We start from the raw sequence: 16,034 nt of genomic DNA on the forward strand, positions 1-16,034 counted from the left end.
TTTTACTCTAAAGTACTCTGAAATTCTTTTTTTGTGCAATCTTAACAGTTTGACATTCAAAGATGGATGGTATGACAGTCAGTCAATATAACACTAGCTTATCTCTGAGTCACACAATGACATCTGTGCAGAAGGTTTTGTTTGTGATTATTATCTGGATCCATTCTACAGTGCCTTCCATACCACTTAGATAACAACCACACTAACATTAGATTGTCACTGTGAAAAATAGGAAAGCATTGTTTTAATTGTTTTACAGTCAGAAAAAGTAAAGAAACTCTAAGTGTTATGCCTAGGTTAACATAGAGAATTGAGATGGGACTGGAAACCAGAGCATATGAACCCCAGCTGAGTGTTTCATCTGCCAGCCACCTATTCTCCATCTCACAATGATGTCCTGCTGTTTGGAAAGCTGAACATCCCAGCTTCTGAGGTTCTGTAACCAGATGACAGAATTCACAGTCAAGGAAAAGGCATAAACAGCAAAGACAAAATAAGACCTGTACAACAGGAATGCTTAAATGCAGAAAATAATTCTTCAGTTTGCTGTGCCATGTTATATCATCCTTTGGGCAGTAAATGAAGCAATGTTGTTAAGCTTGCCATTTATCATCAACAGAAGTTTTTCCCTCAGTTTCAGCAGAGAGAGGAAAAAAAATCGTTTGCAGTCTTGGCTTAATTATTTGTTTAGAATGGATGCTATTAATGGCCCTTTTCCTCCTTGTGAAATTACTGGTAAGTCATACTCTGGGATCAATCCTATGTATAACAAAGAAAAATTTATTCATTTTTCTGAAGTAAGGCACATACAGATGCAAATACTTTATTTCTTTAAAAAACACTGAGCAAACAGTTCTGTCAGAGTAAAATAGAAGTTGGCTTCTAGTCTCATTACATAGAAAAGGATTGAAAAATACTGTAGTTTCTCTCTGATTATTTCAAGTTGAGACAATATAGGGGAAAAAACTTTTTCTAAATATTTGTTCACATTTTGCTTTGGCATTGCTATTTGGCATTGCTATTTGACTGCTATTGACTTATATTTCTTTTGTTCAAATATTTGTATGATCAAATCACACTGGCAGAAATGTTTGAGAAGAGCAGATTTCAAAATCACATGCACAAGCATTCACAGAAACTGAATATTCTGTCCTCCTACATGGCAATTTATTTTAGAAAAGTTCTTTTACCAGTCAAATCAGAGCAAGGAAATAGCAGCACATGATTTATTTGACCTATCACTACAACTAGAATAACAAATATTCTGAGAATCAGTCACAGGCAAGCCACAGAATAAAAGTTTTAATCACAAATGCATTGGTTTAGTAATTTCAAGTAACATATAAATCTGATTGCAAATATCCTTTCAGCAGCAAAGCAGTACATTGGTTCTGTGAATTATTCATCCAAACCTCATAAATATGTATTTTATAACAGCGGGGTATACTATTCTATAAATTCCCCTAATAACTTGAATTAAATGTGAACTGTAAATAAATTTTAAGAGGTTTTGTGGTCTTTTAATGCTTTTGTGATCAGCACAATTTCAAATGGCCTTCTGTGTTTTAAATTTCAAAGTACCATCAAGTCTAGGCTTGATTTTGTTCAAAGGCTCAATGAGACTCTCAAAATTGTAGTTGAAATGTTTTCTTACATTGATTCAAGGGAAGATGAAAGGATGAACTTTCCTTTTGAGTGTTTCTTTCCTGGAGTTCGGTAAGAGAAAAATACTAAAGCAAGATACATTACAGCATAGCTATATGGAGCATGAGAGAAACACTCAAAAAGGTTTGTCTGTCTACTTTTCCTTTCTCTTCACTGACTATGAACCAGCTACATTAGCACAATGAACTGAGCACTGGTACGTTGTTGCTCTCCTGATTAAGCTATAAACTGCCCAGACTGGTTACATTTTTATTTAAGATTTTTTAAAAGTCTTTTGGTTTGTTATAACCTCTAATTAGCATCCAGAGAAAGAGTCACACACTTTTCTCTAAGAGAAATTCTTTTTAATTTAGTGAGAAAAATAAGATATTTTGGCAAAAGGTTTTTACAGGAGTAAAATACAACGAAGAAAAAAACATTTCACTTAAACATTCAGCACAAAGACCCATTCCACAGGAAACACCCACTAAAAACAATCCATATACCAGCTTTAGTAAAACACAATTCATTGGTTCTAAGGCACCCACAAGAGAAGGAAAAGAGTAACAGAAGAAAACAGATTAAAAGGGGTGAAGAGAGGAGAAAGAGAGAAGGAGAGAGAGGAAGGAGAGGAGAATAGTTACCGACAAGAAGAAGGAGAGAGGCAGCATGGAGTCTAGTGTATTTACAGAGTTGAGTTTTCCCTCCCAGGAGGGATATCCAGGCAATGCCTTCCAGGCCAGAGTGAGCTGTGCTGTAGCCAGACACAGGCTCCAGAGGTGTGGTGTGGGCAGGCTACTAGGCAGGTCTGCCTTGACTGACAGCCTGGCTGCAGGGCCTTCAGCTCTACCATGTGCTCTGCCTGGACAGCAGACCTTGCCCTCTGGCTCTGCCCTGTGCTCTCAGCACAGGCTTGATGTGCAGGTTTTACCGTGGACCTGCAGGTCCAGGCCCAGCCCTTCCCCACGTGCACACACACACAGAGTGAGTTGGTTCCGACCCATATCAATAATTTAGTGAGATTCTGATCCAGGATCTCACACACATGACCTGAAATACATGTACTTCCTTAATGTGTGTATCAGGCTGTGCCACCTGATGGCTGTGTGATTTCCACCTGAAGCTGCATCCATGTGTACATGCTGGAGCTATGGTTGTGATGTCTCCTTGTATGACCTGTTGGGTGTATATGTGCTTGCATCTGTGTGTTACACGTGTGTTGAACCGGACATGCATCCATATATACAATGCTTGCATGTCGATGGTGTGTTATCCAGACATTCCCAATAAGGTAGCAGTGACTGTGAAGCCCTTGGGAAAAACTACACCAGAAATTTTTCTGCTAGGTATATAAGGCTTGTAGTCTGCAAGTCTCCAAGAGGTGTCCAAGAAATAACACACAGAATTAATTTAACTTCATTTTTCTGCTGGCAGTCTCCAGTTTGCAGCATGTAGACTGCGCTTGGTAACCTTGGACAAGGAGGAGGGAACTTACTGTTTTGGTGGGTAACCACATCATACACTTTACCATAAAACCTTTCGGCTCCACAACACTTATCAGAAATTGTTCTGGAAAGTTATGTTATAGACCTCTCCATATCAGAATCTTTCTGGACAGCTTATTACAATCAGTTATATAAAATCTTTTACTTTAGCTTAATTGCTTCTTTCCCTTTTCTAGTGTTTACCCATATATGATCATTTCAGAGAACAACCAAATTCCCTCTAAGCCAGGAAACTCCACAACCAGGTAAGTCAAAGTTTTGAGATCAAGTTTTTGAGATCAAGGCACAGTGTTCAACCATTAGAAGGTTTCTATGGTGACAAAGTAATTTCAAGGTAGGGTTTGAGAACCTCCTAGAAGATAGGTAGCTTTGGTTTATCTTTTTAGGTAAGAACCTGTCAACAGCTGCAGTCTTTTTCTTCCTAAAACACAACCCCCCCAATTCTCATTGGTAAAACACCAAACACGATTATGCTGAGATTCCAAATTGCTATTCAAAGCACCCTAAAATCACATATCCTTTCCTATATTTTTTCCTTTTGCAATCTTGTTTTAAAACTAAACGAGGAAATTTTAATTCCTCTCATGTTCTCACCTATAGAAAGATGTTTGCACATGAGATTTGAAATCTTTATACTTAGTTTGTGTCTTGTTTTCAGAAGTTTTTATCAGGCTTTGGGATCTTTTTCAAAACAAAGTTAATTAAAAAATTACAATCAAATCTGAAATAACAGGGAATCATGATAGTGTTGCTGTGCAAAGGATCTGGCACCAATTTAATACAGTATTTTCTACCTGAGAGGAGAAGATGGCAGTACTTCATATCAAAATATTATATTCAGATACCTTTCATAGACAGAAAACACAACAAAAATACTCAGAACCAGCCTAAATCACACATCTTTAGTTGCATGTTTATATGTTATAATAAAATTTTACTGTAAAAAGATAGTCACTATTTATTTATGACATATTTGGTTCCATTTTCACGATGCAGTATGTCGGTCAGAAGAGGGAATGCAATTTATCAGCCCTGATATGCAGTGTTGTGCTGACAATGATGAGGGCACTGGTGATAAATTGAACCAAATGAAATGTCTCCAGATTAGATCCATATTAGAAATTTTCTTCATGAAGAGAAGGAAAAAGAAAAACCTTGTTATTTACTAGAGGGAAAAAAAAGGATTCATACAGCAAGGAGGTAAATTTTACTTCGACTTTTGAGTTGGTTATCACTAACAATGGAAGGTGCCAAAATTCTGGAATCCCATTCTTAATATACTGTACTGCTAGTTTGGTATACTTTTCACTGGTGTAACTCTGGAGGCAATTAAGAAGCTTTTGTTTCTTTGAGGATCTATAATTAAAATTAATGGGAAAAATCTGTGAAACAAAGACCACTGCTTGAAACAAACATTACCTGAGGATAGGCAGAATGTGACATTTCAGTAACTCCTTGAGTCATTCCCATTCCAAGTTCCTAGAAGAAGGGAGGTATTTCATTGTGTATGAAAATAGCTGGCTCTCCTCTGCACCTTCCTTAGGGCTAATGTTCATCTATTCTGAGATTTTGGGGCTCAATATCGTTTCTAAAAGTTCAGCCAGGGAATGTGGGAAAGAATAGAGAGAATTTTCACTAAGTACAGTGAATCCCACTCCATCAGCCACCTGGGTGCACAAGAACTGCTATACCATCTAGGCCCATATCCTTCTGAGAGCAACTAGGCACAGATACTTAAGACACTAAGAAAAGAGGGTCTTTCCCCAGTGTGTCCTTAATGTTCTTAGAATATGGACTCTTAATATGAAGCTAATTTGGCTTATTTTTAAATGTACTAAAATAGGTCTATTCTTCAGAAATGTGATTAAAACTATTTCTAGCTCTTCAAAATATCACATTATAATGAACTGTAGTAACTCTTTCACCAGCTTCATAATGTAAAATATGACAAAGTGTTGATTTTCTTCTCAGACTCAGTTTAGACCTCACTCTTTCTAGTCAACTCTTACAAGTAAAAGAGTTTTCAAGCAAATAAACCCTGTGAATTCAGGCCTCTCAGCTGAATACGATCCTGATGCACAAACACATTTGTCACAAGGCCACAGGAAGGATATCTCATCAACAGTTGAATGGCAACTAAACCTAGCAATCTTGGGAAGGGCTTGAGCCCCAGGTATATCACAGCATGGGGCAGATAGTAGTTCTGCAGCATTTGCCTTCTGGTGAGCAGGTATCCTGGTTATAGTGCAGCCCTTTTCAATCACTCCTGTATGGGACTCTCAGTAGCAGTGTCTGGCAGACAGGAACATAATGAATATTCACATCTGATCTATGAGGTCCTGAGGAGGGACAGATAGCATAGACCTGCATGGAAAGCAGGCTTGATTTATGCACTGCTACAGGGTAGTGGGAAAAGGGGTAAACCATACTGATTCTCACATGCAGCATGCAGTGAGAGCTCTGGGAATCTGCTGACAGAAGTGCTCTCTGAGATGGGGTGTAACCTCAACAACTCGGTGGAACCAGGGACAGTTTTCAAAATTTTCATGGTCATATAGAAATGGCCATATGGAAATGGTCGTATGAATACTAAACAAAAACGTTTCTAGTTACCTTTGAAATGAAGGAGGGTTTCTGGGTAGAGTTGCTCTCTATGCAGATTGTTTTCTTCTATCAGATCCCTCATAAAATGCTGCTACTTGGGTTTTCTCTAGAATGTCCTTTTCTCACACTATTTCTGCATCTAGGAAGAGCTTTTGAATAGATACATATTATAGTGATAATGTAACTAAATTTATCATCCACCCATACAATTGCAATTGATTTTCCTCTAAAGCTGGTCTTTTCTCCATAGTTCTTACATCTAATTATCATCAATTTTAGCTCAGGAAGGAAATGGTTGAACAATGAAGAGATCAACTGTCTTGGCAGCAAAATAAAAAAATCAAATTAGTAAACTGGGAATTTTAGATGGCAATTTGATCTTTAGGACATGTGGTGCTAAGAGGAGCTGTGCATAAAAAAGTTTATATATGGAAAGTCAATTAAATTCAGTATAGCAGTATCAGAGGCTTCTGTCACTGAACTGTCAGAGTAATTAATTTCCATCCAGTAACTGACAATAGCAAAGTGTTCTGTACAAAATATGTGTAAGACAAACTGAGTAAAGTGATAATACATTGATCTGAAAGAGAATAACGTTATTCTCTGAGGATATGGTCTGTTTTGTTCTACAGCAATATTTCCCCAGAGTCAAACATAATAATTTATTAACACACCAAAAGCACCCCAGCAGGCATAGTTAATATTTTAGTACTGCAGGTGATGGAATGACAGTTTCACTTGTTGTTCTGACCTTTATTTTTCTTTGTACCATAGGTTCTGTGTTTATGCACACCATTTATCACCTTTGAAAGACCCAAACAGACTCTTCAAGGCACTGGCACTAGCTTTTATTTGCATGGGATGGTTTTCTTAGCTTCCTCTTTCCTGTGAATAAAGAAAAATACCTGCAGAGAATGATTCAGAGCAGCAGCCTAACTCTAAGTGCTTTGATTCATCTGCATCTCTCTTGGGTGACTCCAGATGGAGTTCAGTAACTAGCCTCCCCAGCCTAAAGTTAGCCTGCATGGGTCTTACCTGCGTATTTTTCTTGTGAGTTCAGTTCTTCTGTCTTCATAAAATACGTAATATTGATGAGATAATTTCATCACTTCACCGCTTCCAGGGTTTTGATAGTATTTCTGGGAAATGCAGTAATGTGGTGCTCTCCTTCTATTGCAGAAAACACAGCAGTCACCTCTCAGACTTGGGGATGCAATTGAAAAACTGATTATCGTGTGGAGGCAAGGAAACTGTCATACCCAGCTCTACAAGAAACTAAAATATTACACTGACTTGATAAGAAAAAATACCCTGTTTTCCAATAAATTATACTTTTGAAGGAAGATGATAAAATAATATTAGAGAAAGAAGGGGAAAACAATCTTACAAATTACCAAAATAGGATTTAGCTCTTCAGATTCCTTAATTAGCATGCCTTACCTGTTTTGTTTTCAGTTCTCGTTTCTTGTTCCATGACATATCATTGCTACTGGTAGCAAGGAAATTAATTGCTCCTGAAGCTTTTCTAGCAGAATTTAGAGATAATGCATTCATATTTAATGAAGTTGTCAGTCAGTTGCTTCTTCTTCTTTCACTTACAGATTTAAACAAATATTTGCTCTCCCCACTGTTATGTCTGTGTTTTTTGGTATGCAGTCTTCCCTGAAATACTGAACTGTTCAAAATACTGAACTAAAATAAAATTTTAGTCTAAAATACTTGGCTTTCTAATTGCTATTTTTGTAGTGTTTTGTCTAGTGTGGTGATAAATGGTATGCATAAACACAGAACTTACGGTAAGATTTCTTAAATCATTCAAATGAGCTAGAAACTTCACTCCTATTTTCAACAGTGTATTTAAAGACAATGGGTTTAATTCCTAAATCTCTGTTGGTCCATTTGGAAAATGTTGCTATATTCATATTCCTCTGAAAAAGTATCTCATTGAAAAAATAAGTCTTGTGATTTACCTTCACATCAATGAACATGTGTGTGTAGCCAAAGTGAGAGTGAGGTGTGAAACAAAAAGCTGAGGGAAATACTTAGAACAAATATTTCCTGTGTTAAAGAGGTGACTATCAACTCAGGTTCTGGTACTGTTGATAGTTTACTTGGCATCACACAACAGCAGAAACATCCCAAAAATTAGCAGCGAGCCTTAAAAATTTATCGGTTGAAGTTGAAATCTTTAATTGTTTCTGGAGATAAACAAATATGTCATTATATTTTGCAGTTGCTAAGTATTTTTTTTAGTTTTAAGGTATAGTTTCAGGTACAGATAGGATTATTTTTTTCAGGCACAGATAGGATTATTTTTTGAGAGACTTTCTGTCTCTGACTACTTTGAATAAAAAATGTTTTCACTGTGTTTACACAGTACAGTTTTAAGGTGAATTTGTGGCCATACTAAGTGTCTGAGCAGTCCAAAGTGCCCAAGGACCCCAACTGTTCTCCAACAGCAGAACAGATACGAGCTGTGTAGCCAGTGAAGGAAGTAACAAATAAATAATTTTGTCAAAAAGACAGGTGTCTCTTTGCTTCTGTGTCCATTAATTCTTGACTAACCAGCAATAGCTGGTTATCCAGACTTGAGTTCTGATCTATGTGCTACACCCTTGTTCCATTACACAAACTAATTTGAAAGAAAGTTGAGTGACATCATTGTAGACTAAAACCACAACCAATGTGCTTACACTGACCTTCCTAAGTGTCTGGTATTCACGTTAAAAAATATGTACAAGGTAAAATGTTAAATAGCTGAAGTCAGTGCTGCAAATTTTAGAAATAAAATATCATCACAGATCACTGGAGACAAAAATAAGGACATTAGATGCTGCAAGGTATTCTACTAATAATACTGAAGACTTGTAGTGTTAGCTTGTCTGATATTCTATTAAAACAAATGGTCTTTGCCCTCAGAAGTGTGCTTAATGGCAATTCTGAGGAAGTAAGTAAAACCACTGTGTTAATTTGTCATCTTGTTACAAACATCCAGGCAAACTTAGCCTCCAGATCATATTATAGTGTAATACCATTCCCTCCTTCAGTTTTGTGCTTTGGGCACTGCTCCAATTTCCAGTACAGGAATAGGGGGAATGAGGAATAGGTTCTGGCAGAGAATTATGATAGAATTGGTGGAAAAAGGACCCCTGAAGTAGCAGTCTGGAAATTAAGGTAACATGACCTCATTAGTAAGATTCAGGCTGAATCTTTTTAATAATATCAGACTTATTTTCCAGCTTCATTTACATATGCTTATATGCACCTAATCTTATTTTAAACACCTAAAGTCAGGCTGCAGCACTGCTTTACAGCTGCCACCCAGCCTTCATTGACAGCAGAAGAGTCTCCCAAACTTTTTGAGAGACATAAATTTATTTCAGCACATCCTGAATGGAGAGACAGAGCCTTCATTACAACAGAGAAAAGGCACAATCTTTGTGAGAACAGAAAAACATCCATTTTGGCTATTCATGGGTTGGTTTTTTGTTTTGTTTTGTTTTGTTTTGTTTTGTTTTGTTTTGTTTTGTTTTTCAAAAGACCCCTAACCAGAGTAGATTTCATAGGGATGTATCTATCAGATCTCAAGGCAGCAGGTGCCTGCTCTTTATCATTACATGGGCTTTCCCTGCCTCCAGGCCTCAGCTGCAATTTCATGGGAGCAGCTGTTAGTATATTCTAGTGTAATCTCTATTTCATAGATATTTTTGAACTGAAAAACAGGGTCTTGAGAGAAAAAGTAGAGAGATAAAGAAAATGTATCTGTTTTAGGATAACCATCTTGAGTTGTCACTTCATTTCTACCAAAACCAGAGGAATTTTTTTTACTGGAGTAAATCCATCCATGTGGGGCCTTTGTGTTAACAGTTGCTGTTGCTGTACTGTTGTTTGTACAGACTTCATCTGTACAAAGAAAATAGACATGCCAGTGAGTATTGGAAGCAGAATAGCTCAATATTTGACTAAACAAAAAATAATTAGGAATCCTTCTTTCCAGAGAACTTAGTGCATTAATTACATTTTTTTTCCATTTCCTAGCTGTTAATTAAGTTGAAAAGCCGAGTGTATCACTCACACGTCCATTACACCAAAGGATAATTTATTTGCCATCTGAATGCTGCAGTTGCTCTTTGCTGAAGCAATACAGGCAAGACTGCAGAAAGCATCATCTTTTCTTAGACATCTATATGTATTATTTTTTTTATAAATGGAGACTGGTATTATACATCCCTGAATATAAAAATCAAAGCACTTCACTAGAAACACAGTCAATGGCGATTTTCTTATCATTACAGATCATAATTAGAAACCTCACCCCATGGAAATTAATATAGAGATCAGATAACAGCGCCAAGCCTTGGCAAATGACCAGTTGAGCTAATATGACACATGTCATTATTCTATCCTAGTTACAGGTATGAGAATTAATTTGGAGGGAATTTTAATTTATGAACACTTCCACCTAGATAGTTATCATCTATTACCACCTTGTGAGGGCTTTTATTAATCTACTCTACACCTTATCTATGTGCTACAGGTTAGAGATTTTAACATGAGTGATTTTAAGTACAAAATAGCACTTAAAAACGCTCTTGCCATATGATAATTGATTTGAATTTACTGGAGGGTTAAGTACTATGTTCTTTACCGTGAAAACTTAGGAAGAATCCAGTCAGTCATATTTTTCCATGGTAGAAATGGGAACTTTTAATTTTAAGGAAGGCTGTTTATTTCTACTGGCTAACTGGATCCACTAAACATTTTGCTTTCAGACTAAGCTTAGTGTTTTCATTTCATTCACTGTGAAATATGTGCTATTACACCTCCTTAAGTACTGAACTTTTTCTCTGACTGTTTGTGTTTTGGAGTTACTGAACAAACTGTCTTTTTAAATGTCACAGGGGACCTTGAAAATAAGTGGATAATAAAGAATTTAAATATTTGAAGGGCATTGCAATTTAATGTGTCTCTTCTGGATGACATGACCTTTTTGTAGAAAACAGATTTCTGGATGCATACCATGGTGCTTTTCCAGTAGAATAACTACTTTGAGAAATCTTCCCCCACGTGAAATAGATTTTCTTTTTTTATTCCCTGCCCATAGCCCAAATAAGTCTGTGCATGTGAGAAGACCAATGGCTTGTCTTGGATATTCTCCTATCTCTTGCACACTGATGGAAGCTTCTGGGGTGAGTATGAAAAAAATCATCATGAACAAAAATGAAAAATATTTCCACTGGAGTAAAGTTCTTTCTATAAAAGCTGGTCAGTGTCCCCAAAATTTTGGACACTTCCCTGGCTCCATTCCTCCTGAAATCTTGGCCATTCACCAGTGTCTTATGGCAGTGATTTGTGTATGCACCAGTAGATAGTTTTATGAACATGATGGCCCCTGTAAGATGGATACAATTTATGGATTAATTTAGAAAAAAATTTAAATGAACACAGGAACAACCCGGTCTCTTTCTTATGTCCCTCCACGCCTCAAAGGGATGATCTTTACCTGCCATTTATATTCCAAGAGAAACTTCTTTGCCTGAATGCCAATGTTTCCACCAAAACCAGTTCAAATTTATTTTTCAGTGAAGAGTTTTCTGGTGTGCAGACATGCTGCAGATTTTGTGTTCTTTATACACACTGTATAATGCTTCACCAGATAAAACATTTTCAGTAACCCTTCTCTTTCTCAACCTCTGGAGAATTAGTCTATTTTCTAGACAGAAAACTGCTGGCTTAAGATATCTGTTTTTCATTTGCTGGCTCAAATGAAAGCCATGAAAACCAGCTGAGCAAAGAGCAAGACTGATGTGATCTGTGTGTCGCGTAGAGGTGGCATATAATTTTAAGTTCCTTAGTAGGGCAGCCTCAGACATTATACAGTTTCTGAACATCTTCCAAACAAAATCATATTTACCAGAATAGATTTACTACTCAGGTTATTGGTGTATTTGCTCAATAATCATAAATAACTGTTATTGATGTATTTTCTTTAGAAATGACAGAAAAAAGTTAGTGAAAATCTCCAATGAAATATTTCCATGATTAACCAAATGTATTCAATTCTTAATGTACAGCTACATTTTTCACTTGATGCACACCATAGTAAGCGAAGAGGAGTATTTGTTCTTTAACATGGGAATGAAGTCAGGCCAGGGCAGCCACAGTACATTTTTCAACTTTATTTTACCTCAGTATTGAAAAAAAAATACCAATTAAAAAAGTGAATGATTTATAGTCCTCTCCAGTTACCGCTTATTACCCCTTAAATCTTCCAGCTAGAGACAAATGAAGCATGGAATGTACAGCATTGACATTATAATACAGTAAAGACAATCTGTTAAATCATACATATATTGTAGTTAACTCTAATTTAGAATATAAATCTTTGTGACAGAGGACATCACCTTTCCCTGGGTTTCATTGCAAGTAACTGGAGCTTAAAGATAATGAAATGCTTTATGTCCCAGCAACCCTTTTAAGGTCAACCAAGGGAAGCATTTGTACACTGCTGTGTGCGGGCACTATGAGCAAGTTCATTCTAGCTCACCACTCAGTGTTAATAAGCCTGTTTTCCTCCATATGACTGGGAGATTCCCAGAAGGCTGACTCATCTTTTGAATTCCACAGATTTACTCTCTTTTATTCTTTCTGGCTCCAAGAATCTAATTTTCAAGTAGATCCATGTTCGAGAGCTTCTGGGGTATGTTACGTTTTCTCCATTTGATCGCAATACTGTAAATGCATTATGCTCATGGGATGATGCAATAGGCACTCAAATTGCAATGCCAATGTTAACTTTTGTCAACTTCTTGGAAATAAATAAAATGAACATTCCAGGATAGAGGTGTACTTTGACTAGCAAATGAAAGAAAAGATAGAGCTTGAAACTCCACGTTGTTTTCCTGATTAATGTAGATAGGTAGAAAGTGTATATATTAGTTGCCTATTGAGGAGCTGCCTCTGTACACTGTGTACTTAATTTACATCATTACAGAAGACACCTAAAAATTCAGACATATATTCATTTATGACTGCCATGGACTTTGCTCTTTGTCAATTTAACACCCATATGTGATTTTATAGAATATTGTTAAAGCTTTTTTCCCCCTTATGAATATAATTCCGATCAAGGTTAAATATTAAAAAAACATATTTCAGGATTATAACGGACCTGGTATGTTGGCCCGTATGCTGTTTTCAGGGCCTCATAGAATCCTTTGTTATCTCCCACATCTGCGCATAATTGAGTTTTTTCAGCTAGATCAATCCACCACTTGTTCTGGATGTCATGGAGCTTCTGTTGGAGCTTGCTGCATGCAAGATGAAAGGCCGTTTTTCTTCCATGACAGGATAGCAGTGCAAAGTGTGCTTGATGGCTGGTTCTCTTCTTCCTCAACAATTCCTGGATCTCTTGGTTGTTTTCATCAAACCAGTCCTTGTTCTTCTTGAAGGAGAATCCTAAGGATTCTTCAGAGGATTGTAGGATGCTGTTTTTAGTATGGTACCAAATTGTTTCAGGAGAAGAATCTGTAGAATCTATGGAATGGTTTTCGAGCCTAGTTTGAAGGTTTGCCTGGAATTTGTCTCTCACTGTAACTGATTGGAGATTGTTAACTTGGAGTCTTCTCCTTGGGATACTGCCCCTTTTAGGTTTGAATTTAAGATTAAAGTTACGTTTGCAGTGCACAAGCCAATGGTCTGTTTGGCATTTGGCACTAGGTATCACACGGGTATGGTGGACATCGCGGACATCTCTCTGTCGCACCAAGACATAATCAATGAGGTGCCAATGCCCTAAGCAGATATAAGCTCCACAGATATAGTTAGGTATTATCTCCTCAAACCCAATATTGCCAAACTGATCTGTTACAAGTAATATGCCAGATTTAGGTCTTTTCAAGTTGAATTTGAGTGAAAAAGAGGAGTTGGAAATCTTCAGTAGCACAAGCATGGCTACTTGCTCATGTCTGAAAGCCAAGGATGGGCGATTGAGGTTTTCTGCACCATCTCTTTTTTTCCTGAAATACATTGTATTTAAGTCCAGAACATATTTATGGATTTATGTCTATACCTAGAAAACAGACAAAGGTCACAAGCTTTTGTTAGTGATGGGAGCATGGTGTCCTCCATCATCCAATTGCTGTTATAAAGCCCTTTTTGAGTGATACCTTAAAATCTATATTGTATAAAATTTTATTATAGCTCTTTTAGCACTTTTAGCTCACTAAGCACCTTTGTATTAAATTCCTAAAAAGGTGTTTAATGTTCCTTGTCAAGAATTCCAATGGACAAAGATTTTAGCAAGGTGAAAATCATCTTATCAGTAAAAATGTACTTAGTCTAAGATGTACCAGGGTCACACCATTTGATATGACCAGTCAAAACTACTCAGGAGCCTTGAAGCCATTCCAAGAAGAACAGAGTTGATGAGGATGATGAGGGTTGGAAGGAAAGGGTGGTCATTTTGGGATTACGGACTCAAATTTGGGAGGTGTGATGAGGCCAGGATGATGGGAGGGATGGTTTTGGGGGTGGCTGTAACCAATGAGTAATGTCCAAATATTATAATTAGATGGTATTATAGAAATTGAAAAGGCCTATAGTGTCAGTGTGGGGGACCCCTGGTGGTCTAGTGGTTAGGATGCAGCACTCTCACCGCTGCAGCCCGGGTTTGATTCCCAGTCAGAGAAACTCCCCTGGGCAGATGGAGCTCGTCAGCCCTGTAAGGCCATCCCTCTAAGAGAAGGTCACTCTAAACAAACCTATGTCCTGAGGACCTCACTGCTACTGTCCGAGCTCGCTCGGCCCTGGCAGATGAACCTTAGGATTAAAGGGTGGGCTCAGCTCAGCGCACACTGTGTCTCACCTAAAAAAATCCACTGCGCAGGCTCAAAGGGTAAAGACATTTTCCAAATCTTTGTTCACGAAGACTGGCCATACACAGTGTCAGTGTGCAATATATTTTGTGCACCAAAGTCACCATAATCAAAGAGCTGCTTTTTGCCTTTCTATACTCAAAATTGTTCAGAGAATTATTTCTCCAATTTTAAGCAAACATGAGGGATCTAATTCTGAAAGAATTTCAGCTCTTGGTAGGGAAGGATCTGTTGCACTCCTTTAGACTGAGTATTTTAAATGACACTTTCAAAGGAATCCCCAAGGCATTCAGGCTGGGACAGCATGTGAGAAGTGTCATGCTCAGCACATAGTGTGCCCAGATGTTTCCCTTGTAAGATTGCAGCTGGGAGGAAGGTTAGAGCGTATTTGGTTTCCAGCTCAGAATTCAGGTACCTATAGTTTACCTACATCTTGCTTTACACTCCAGAGTATCTCATAAATCATAATTTTTTTCTCATTAAAAAGTAGCCATTAAATGGATGGTATGAACCATTATGCTGCACAAGTTCTTCAAATGCCCATACCAACTCTTTTAGACTCAAGATTGTAGGATGCATAGGCAATGAAGGAGAGCTTACCAGTTTTCACCCTGGATATCTGTACCTTTGCAACAATTAGGAGAGTTTGCTTTACAGGCTTTTTTATCCTCTGGGGTATCATCCTGATTCTCTAAAGCTCTACATACCTCTAATTTTTGTGCATCTCTCTTCTGAAGGAAAACCTCCGAACCCCATTCCACAAGAAGGATGCAAATATCTAGGAGAAAAGTAACAAGAGTAAGTCCATGGATAACTGCAGTCTGTGTATGCAAATGTGTAACCTAGTGCATTACAGTGAACTGTGCAGATGGCCAACAACCTCTGAATCAGCTTACAGTAGAAAGTCTAAACTGATTAAAATTTACATCAGATTTATGTGATTAACAATCATAAAAGTTTTAGTTACATTACTGAAAATTATCCTATTAAACTGTATCTTTATAATCAACCATGTCAGTGTGTTTTGTTAAATCCCGTTGAATAGGAAATGACTTTGTAAACCTACAAAGTGCAACTGTCTCTCCAGTCCTGAGACCAGCCTTGCCAACTGCTCATAATTTGTAAAAAAATGAAAGAATTTCCAGAGCATATAAATATAAAATAACCTGCTGCTAACTCAGGAACTTGTGAGCAGAAGGAAAAATATTAGACTTTAACAAGCCGCTTTTCAGAACTTCTACTCCTGCAGTCTTCTCATTGTTTTTGAAATGGAATAATGAGAACTGAACATCCTTGATGCCTTATACAATCACTGCAGCAAAATCTATAAAGATACCAGAAGATTTTATTTCATAATTTGCATGTTCATATTTACATAGGTCCACAAGCAAATAAATATGTTATG

The 16,034-nt window shown here is 37.3% G+C and overlaps 1 long non-coding RNA gene across 1 annotated transcript; it reads left to right on the forward strand.

Annotated features, from left to right (window-relative positions):
- The first annotated feature begins 2,531 nt into the window (after positions 1 to 2,531).
- On the forward strand, positions 2,532 to 7,183 carry LOC113953547. The gene is made up of 3 exons (XR_003529910.1): positions 2,532 to 2,628; positions 3,326 to 3,394; positions 6,933 to 7,183. It is a non-coding gene; the product is annotated as an uncharacterized LOC113953547 (long non-coding RNA).
- Positions 7,184 to 16,034: the final 8,851 nt, after the last annotated feature.

This window comes from Corapipo altera, unplaced genomic scaffold (genome assembly GCF_003945725.1).
Source record: "Corapipo altera isolate COAL_440 unplaced genomic scaffold, ASM394572v1 1, whole genome shotgun sequence".
Classification (NCBI taxonomy): Eukaryota; Metazoa; Chordata; class Aves; order Passeriformes; family Pipridae; genus Corapipo; species Corapipo altera.